Genomic DNA, 9,904 nt, shown 5'->3' on the forward strand with positions numbered 1-9,904 from the left:
TTCGTATTCCGAATGCAATTCGATGTGTCTGATGTGCTCTCATGTCCCACAATAAATACTGTCCGAACGTTCATACCCCACCCTTAATGTTTTACTTTAAAATGTATGCTACCTGCTTGCAGATCAGTTTGCAATTTATGAGACGAAACAACACCATGAAAATAAATACACCACTAATAAGAATCGTTGAGATATCTATATTTTAAAGTGTTTTTTGATTGACAAAATCCAAAATTACTCACTGTTTTAAGACTTGCCATCTTAGCTGATGGTTTCTTCAGAATGACTTCTGGGATCCACTTTTCCCACGGTATTGACTGGTACTTCAGGTGCTTTTCGCCTCCATCGATTAGTTGGTTCTTCTTATTTAGTGGATCGTATACATGTCCTATGCACTCATAGAAATGACTTGTTCGCCTTGTTGGCGCAATTCAAAAGGAGTAAGTTTGGACAACTCAAAAATAGTGTAAAAGTTGCCAAAACAAAATTCATTTTAGTTATCCGAACTTAAAAATGCTGAAACAGCTCAAAAGATCCGTCAACTAATCAACTGTTGGTTGGCATTACTTAAAATGTTGATGTAAGTCGTTGCGTCAACTTTTTAAGTAATGCCAACTTCTGAATTCAAGTTCAGGGAACTTAGAAAAATAAACAAGGTTCAAAGAACCAATTAGTTGAGTTATTGTAATTCAACATGTAAGTTGATGTAACTCGTTCATATTAAGTTACTGGTACTTATTGTTTTGAGTTATTCCAATTTGGTACTTTGTTACTTAATTCACGTAATTGGATCATTTTCTGCACAATTAGCAGTATTCAAATAGTTATTTTTGTAATCAGTGCAAAATTTTGTATACTATAGGAAAATTATGCTAACCTAGTTTTATTTTATGAGTTGTAACAACTCAATAAAGTAAGTGCAAATGAGTGCGACCAATATAATGATATCGAGTCAGCGTTACTCAAAATTGTAAAAAGAGTAATGCCAACGAACAATTTCTATGAGTGTAGAGAGTAACTACCAATGTCCTGGTTGAATGTTTTGTCCCTTGCCTTATTGGGTTTTTTTATCAGTCTTATTTAGCAGGTTTCCATGTTTCTCAAGTAGTTTAGACCCCAGCCTACACATTAATGATATGATTTTCTGTTACAACATGGTTGGTTATGGCAGATTTGTTCATTTTGGAAGTTGACACTGCTCTATTGTTTCATGTAAATGTTCTATTTGCTACTTTTTGGTAAAAACAGGTAGTGGGGAAAGACAAAACAGTCAACCGGTACATCGGTAGTTACTCTCTAGACCATGTGTACGATCCATGAGGGATGACAAAATAGTCCGAAAATGATATACGTCGTATATGGGTTATTTTACCAAACGGTATTTATTCCGAAAGGGCATTAGTCCAAAATTTATAGGAGTCATTGCTCCGAAAGTAACAACTGTTCTGAATGATATTTTCAGAGAAGCGACCCTTAGGAGCAAAAAAACCTTTGGAGAAAAATCCCGCTGTTTTTCATTTTCGGAACAAAACCTGTCGGAATAAAGACCTTTCGGAGTAATGACCGTTCGGTTAAAGACCGTCCAGAATAAAATACTTTTGGAGCAAAACTCCTTCAAAGCAAAAACCATTCGGAACGAAACTAGCTACTTTCGAAATAGTTTATACCGCATATAATATAAAATTTGTATTGTTCTTAGAAATAACAATAATAATAATATCAATAATTATAATAATAGTTCTATTCAAAGTATTTTATTCACAAATGCTTTTCCATCTAATACATAGCAATCACACAGTGACAAGGCACATGATAACGATTTATAATGGTATATAAAATATAAGATACAGTATAAAATATTAAGGGGGCTGTTAGCTAAGAAAATGACTGAAATGAGCATATATGTGTAATTTGAGTTTTGCTACTTATTAAATTCAGCAGAGTTTTAGCTTTAAAATATTTTTTACCCCATTAAAATCGGATGTTGCATTGCCAAGTTTCGGCTATTTGAAATGAACAAGGTGTCGAGAAATATGGTAAAATTCGTCCGTTTCCTATTCTTATCCATGCATTTGAATTTTAATGTATTTTATTGTTTTTCAAGGTGCGGTATATAAAAGAATTACTAGCAAAAATATTTACCTGGCAATTACAATCATAATTTAACATTTATTTACTTTATTATTATTTATATATACTTTATTATTATTTTTGCTTCAACAAATTTATATTCTAGTATATTTATACTATATTTCATAATTCCTCACCTGGCTATTATTAGTCATTTTTAAAATGCGTTTATTTCAAAATGGTAATTTTATCAGTAATTCAAGTTTTTTTTTCAGCCATTATAAGTCCAAATGACTTGAAACTTGGCAGAAATGTGTATTTTAAGTAGATCTAGAGAAGTACAGAGCCCTTTTTTAACAAAACCCCTCCAAATTTGAAATATGGTGATTTTTTCCCAAAAATGGCAAAATTTGGAACTTTTCGCATAAATACAATCTTAAAACGTCTCAAAAACAAAAACGGAGCAAATTTTGTGAAAAAGGGCTCTGTACTTCTCTTTATTATGCTTCAAACAGTTAAATATTGGTGGTTTCAGACTCATTGTTGTTTTAATTTTTCTGAAAAACTTGAATAACTAAGTGTATAAAAATCCAATATGGCCGCCGTTACCATGGCAACGGTAGATGCGGCGACGAAAAAAAATAGATTTTTGAGTTGAGAATTGTTATAGGTATACACCAGTGATAATTGTTTATCCAAAAAGTCCAAAATAGCCAAAAATGCCTTCTTAGCTAACAGCCCCCTTAAAACAATATAAACTTCATACAATTGCATTTTAAACGCTCGGTATAAGCTATGATTATGATACAAAATGTATTTTTTATCAATATATGGTAGCATAGGAAAAGCAATACTAAAATAACTATTATAGACCTATATTCTGAGTAGGCACATAATGATACTAATAATACTAATACTAATAATACTAATACTAATACTAATACTAATACTAATACTAATACTAATACTAATACTAATACTAATACTACTAATAATAATAATAACACTAATAATAATAATAATAATAATAATAATAATAATAATAATAATAATAATAATAATAATAATAATAATACTAATAATAATAATAATAATAATATTAATAATAATAATAATAATAACACTAATAATAATAATAATAATAATAATAATAATAATATAGGTTTTCCCGTCCAATTTCAAACTTTGGGCGTTCAGTTTAGTATAAGTTTCATTCCTTTTCGCGCGAAATTGAATGAACGCTTACATTCTCGATTTCAATTTAGCAAATGTGCAATCTATTTCATTAATACGCATTCAAAATTCTAAATAGTGCACCCAATTTCGCACATTGTGCAGCAAATTTCGCAAATTGTGCAGCCAAATTCACGTGGCCTTGAATTCAGAGCCTATTCGGAAATACAAATTCATATATGCGGAAACAAAATGGAAAAATGTTCAATCGAATTCGCAAAGTGCAGAATCAAATCCAGAAGTTCTTAAATATATTACAATGGTTCAAATATAAAAATGCTATTTATCGTGTTTATATTGAACATTAGATAGGCCTACATGTATCGTCAACATTGTTCAAACAAGCACGTTGCTATATTAATTGTGAAGGGAAAACATATTTTTAAGTAATGTTTAAAATTGCCGTATGCATAGGCCTAGTAAAAAAGAAAATGAATTATAACTAATTATAATATTCAAAAGCATTTTTCCCGGTTTAGTTCAGAAACCATAAAGTGACGTATGTCCCATAGTTCAATCAAGCTCAGTGTAGTTAATCGTAATTATAAAAATATAATGAAACTCTTCCTTTACGTTAATGCTACTTCTTCTTACGATGGGTCTTTTTTAAATCTTCGTATTTTAATTGTATAATATGTATCGTATAGAATAAAAACTGAATGAACATAGTCAAAACAACATCCAGAAATTAAATAGCTTAGCATATTTTGCAGTCGACTTATAAACATATCCTTCACATCACAACCTGTTTAATTAGACCCATTTCGTGTCCATTTCATTGTGTGAAAATCTGAACTATATATAGGCCTATAGTATAACATTTTATAAATTTTTATTCGGGGTGGGGAACCGACCATGATTGGGGGCACCGGGTCTGATTGGGGGCACAAGCCGTTTTTCGGCCATTTTTCTGTGGGATTTTCGATTTTCAGATCGATTGGGGGAACGTGCCCCCCCCCCGCCCCTATGACGCTACGCCACTGGATTAACTGACATGTTAAAGTGTTAATATTGCTAACACCCGAACGTGTTAAACGACGATGCGTTCGTGTGTTTAAAACAATATTAACATGTTACATTCGTATTCGTATATTTGTAAGCATTAATGTGTTTATAAATGAACACTGTACCTAAAGTAAACTTCTCATTACAAGCATTACCCATTAAAACATTTGTGTGTTTATTCTGTGTTACATAGGGCTACTCACTTTTTTTCTGCTGCAACGTAGACGTAGGGCCTATAGGCCTATGTCAGTATACTTGAAAATGCACATAATTTCAAATTGAATTCCTTTTCGGTAATTAGATTGTCAATGCATGAAATTGAAAATAGGATTAACAACGTTTCGCAATCCCCCGTGCATCTTTGGCGAAATTGATTGCCTATTTCTTTAAATTAGACGTCTAATGGTGAAATTGAAACATTCGAGAACGAAATTGAACTCACAATAATGAATTGTTCTGATCATACATTAATTTGATTGAACTAAAATGAAATCGATTGCTCACAATGCGAAAAAGAAATCGGGATTCGTTGCGATCATTCAATCTTGCGCGAAAACGAATGACACTTTTATTAAACTGAACGACCGAGTAGCGGTACGTCTTCCAGTACTACGCCAACTCAGTGCTGAAGAAGTGACCTCGGATGAGGCACGAAAATTCCACTCGTAAGTGAAATTTTACATTGCTTGTGTGAATCAGTTTTAAATTGTTCTACATTATGAACGACCAAAGTTTGAAATTGGACGGGAAAACCTATAATAATAATAATAATAATAATAATAATAATAATAATAATAACGATAATAATAATAATAATAATTTCATGTAATTATTTAAACATACACAACTTAAACATATCATTCAAATAAATAGAATTCCAAACATAACAGAATCAACACCCTAAAGTTGCCGGTCGCGGAACGAACAAGAAGTAGAGACAAAGCAGATACGAATTTTATATAAAAATATTAGATACAATATAATGCAATTCATAATAATGGACGACTAAGATTCACGCCACAGTATTATTGGTACTTTGTCTTTGTCGTGTCAAATGACACTGAATATGACATTTAAAGACATTATAGAATGTTATAATCAGATATTTGGTTAATGATATATTAGTGGTTTGCTTTAACAGAACTACCATTAACCATTATTGGTTTCATTTGAAATGAAAAAGAAAAAATTTCAAAATGAACTTTTGTCTATTCTTATATTCAAGTATTCAATTAGTAGTAAATAAACATAAACATGTCTATCAAAGTACTCAAAGAATGCATAACTCTTACGGTTCAAACCACTAAATTTTGTATTACGCAGTTTTCAATAGGAAAATGGCTTATTTCGGGCGGAAATTTCTCATATTCAGAACTCTCACCGTTAAAAACTACCAATATCAGGTGAAGCTAGATGACCTATATTCCAAATAATCAAAAACTCAGGTTGACCTGAGACTTTTCTTGTTTTAACGCTCTGAAACATAAACACCTTAAAATGGCAGTGCGCCCTCGAAGCTGAGAAATACAATTAGGTAGGCGACTTAAAACCGATGCCGTGCGGATGAATTTTGGTAATATTACAACAACAATGTCATAAGAGAGAAAATATACCATTTTGAAGCATCAAAACACAAAATGTTGGGTTTTTTTTTGGGGGGGGGGGCTATATAACTTGGTAAATTTCAGTGATTTTAAAGCAGTCTTTTCAGATGCCACACAAATAAATAGTTCCGCATCGTATTTCCATGTATCGCCCAGGCCTTTGGTATATAATAACCTTAGCACATTCCTCCAGAGGGCATTTGAAACACGAGAGTTAAACACCAGGCGGCATAGGAAGCGCAACACGTGACGTACGAGGCTGGCGAAGATACAGGGCTGACATACTGCAGTTACTGTCCGTTTTCCTATACACAATACACAGTGCTCTCACCATTGACGCGTGACCTCTACAAATGATGCATGTTGGAAGAATGGACACTTGCCTAGTTAACATCACTGTGTGAAAAATAACCAGCCAATATTTCATTTATTCTCCAAAACTTCTAGCAAATATATTTCTCTAACATGACCTAAAATTACAGCTAGGTTAGATGTTCAGAAATGGTCGCACTTTTGTAAAATATGAGTGAGGGCAAGGCATAGCTAGCCAACTCCCCGTGTTAATTGAATGGAGATTTGACCGAAAATATTGGTATCGGACCGCTCACTTCTGAAGGATGCCACAAAAAACGGTAAAAGCTACATTTAAACTATTCTAAATAGGTTCTAGAAAATATAGTTTTGTAACTTGTCCTAAATTTTTAGCTAATTTAGATGTTTGGAGAGGGTCGCACTTTTGTGTTTTAGGAAGGATATGTAAACGACAGATAACACCAAAAATATGAAGAAATTATTTCCAAACCGTGTTAAGTCAACAATCATTATGTTGCTCATTTTGAAGAATGCTGGTTAACAAAAAGCAGGTCTTTGTCTCATTTCGTGAACAAAGGTTTCATGATTATGTGTTAATCCAATGGCGACCTCAAAATTGGCGATATCGCTTCCATCTCCGCCTGTTAAACACCTGAAATCTATACGGTTTTTCGGGCTGTTTTCTACACAAAATCAACAGATCTTTTAATCATGTCGTTCGAGGTTTTTTTTTAAATTAAATAAATAAGAATTTTGGCACAATAGTTGTTCAAATATTAATACTGGTATTACTAGTATCGCTTTTTGTACAATATCATGGTTATTGCACATAGTTATGTAATGCCCAAGGGCGTATATCCTTACAGGCGAACAGCACACACATTTGTAACCCGCAAAGTATATACATGTCAAAACTGACAAGTATACAACAAATTATTATTTGTCAATAAGATATACACAATTTTTATAGAAATAAATTTTGAAAGATTGTGGCAAAATCGATTCGTTTTTAAAATATAAATTTAACTAATAGAAATATGTGTCTTGGGGAAAGGTTAAGACACAAAATACTCATTTGAAAAAATGTCCTAGCAAATCATGTCTAATCAGAAATCAAAACGTGTCTCAAACATTTGTCAAATGACACGGCTAACATTTTATACACGTCATACGCGGACGCAGTGTCTGCCCGGACACATGACTCTGTATCTGCACGGACATATGACTATGTGTCTTTAATGTCTTGCATATAGATGCGTCTATCTGTGGAAGTGTCTCAAACCTTCGCGTGTCTTAGATTATGTTTCAGACAAGACACATTATATTTCTTATGTTTTCTTTTGTTAAAGACATGTCTAATTGCAACATACTATCGCTACATGAAGTTTAAGAGTGTATCAAACAATGAGTACAACTACTTGTTACCACAGCAATGCGAAAATATTTAGTAGATAAAGGGTGAGAAACAGACAATTACCATAGATAATCGGTGTCTTGTTGAGGTATGGTGAGCATGATAGTCGCTCGGTAGGCGAGACCCCGAAGGGGTCGAGCCTGCCCATGTGTTCCCATGTTCCCTCTTCCCATGTGTCCTGTGTTCGAGTCTAGAGACAAATACAAGTGATTAAATCAAATCAATACAAAAATGATAAAGGAGGTGATCTTGATAACACCAATAATTACAGGCCAATTTCCATCCTACCTGTAATAAGTAAGATCATTGAAAGGGCTATGCATAATCATGTTTACTCTTTTTGAAATGGTATCTTAAATGTTCATCAATCAGGATTTCGTCCTGGCCATTCTACCGAGACTGCTCTTGTTGACATGGTTGACGATTGGCTGACGAGCATCAACAGCGGTAAAATAACTGATGTTGCCTTTATCGACCTTAGAAAAGCGTTCGACACCGTAAATCATAATATTTTGCTTAGAAAGCTCCATTATATTGGGGCATCTAAAGATACAGTTAAATGGTTTGCATCGTATTTATCTCGTAGAAAGCAAAGAGTTACCTTTAAGGGTATTGTCTCTGATTCACTAGAAAAAAAAGTTGGTGTTCCCCAGGGCAGTATATTGGGCCCATTATTATTTCCGATTTTTATCAATGATATGCCAAATGTAGTATCATATGGGAAAATATCTATGTACGCAGACGATACCACTCTGTTTGTCAGTGGTACTGATACTGATATTATTTCTAAAAAGCGCACTGACGACCTTTGTGCAATTAAGGCATGGTTAAATGTTAACAATCCCATCACATCGAAACAGACCACCTCGCGGCAGAAATGAAAATGGAGATTGAAACACTAGGATAAACTGCTGCTTTTTGGCTTGAAAATGACACCTTACTTGTTGAAATCAGATACAGTAAAAATGTTTTATGAGGCAAAACAAGCTCAGAATTCTTTTTATTTTCTTTATATTTATCCATCTTCTTTCATTGTTATCTGCCAATGAAGCTAGCCACGAAGTGGTCTGTTTCGATGTGATGGGTCACAATCAATTGTTTCTTAATTAAAATATTTCTCTATTAAAATGAGCTCAATGTTTAGTAAAATATTTCTAAGAGTGTACCGACTGAAATGGTATGTTAGTGCTACTTGATATGTTTTCGTTGTTGACATATTTGTGTTCAAATGAAAGAAGGTGATGTCGTTAATTTCTTCCACAGTGCTCCAGCAAACACGAAACGTTTTCGAAATCATTTGCAAAAGGTTAGAAAATGTTGCTAGAAAACGTTTAAATGTCGGGTTATATAAAGAGAATATAAAGGATATAAAACGTTTTCATAACATTCAAAAACATTTTGTGTTTGCTGGGTGCCAAAGCAAAAGAGAATTTCCTGTACTTTACGATCATACTTATTGTCTCAAGTTGATCACACAATGTGTAAAACAATCTGCAAACGTGTTTGGAAAAAAATACTTATTAATTTTTGGTCTAAATGTGGCAATATAACTTTAATAAAATAATGCAAACATAATTTATGACCAACATAACAATCACTCACCGGACGACCGCAAAGATACAACAATGTATAAAAACAAAAGATAAATATATTTCTTTTACAAACAAGACAAGCATTTTATTTAAACATAAAGGTAAAAGGTAAACATAAATTATTTACAACGGCAGAGAAGTCAAAAGAGGATAAAAGCCAACATTCCGTCCTCAATAGCACTAAAGTCTATAACATGTAATGTTAGTTTTGGTTAAATTGAATTAAATATAAATAAGTAACGAGTGTAATTAAACAATTTCATGCAATAGACAAGATTACATGAAATAATGTGACAATGATTTATAATATATAACGTCAATCAATGTAAACACACAATTCATGGTACTTACAACGCAATAACTCCCAGAGGGGGTTGGAAAGCCCAAAATTAATAGTTTTAACTCTTTTTGGCATCAATTGTATAAGTTGATTTTGTTAATCTTGAGGGGTTTTGACGGCATGGTTGCCTTTATTGCGATATAACTGTTTCCCTCACAAAATTAATATACCCTCGTAACACTTTCAGGTTCAGATAGTTTGTAAGAATTACGAATTTAACATAATGGCAGTATTATCAAATATTTATATGGCTTTGTTCCATGAGGTAGGAATAACTTTCTTGTGTTTGGATCAAATGTGTTTAACTTTAATCACGTTGTTATATACGTATTTC

Source organism: Amphiura filiformis, chromosome 18 (genome assembly GCF_039555335.1).
Source record: "Amphiura filiformis chromosome 18, Afil_fr2py, whole genome shotgun sequence".
Classification (NCBI taxonomy): Eukaryota; Metazoa; Echinodermata; class Ophiuroidea; order Amphilepidida; family Amphiuridae; genus Amphiura; species Amphiura filiformis.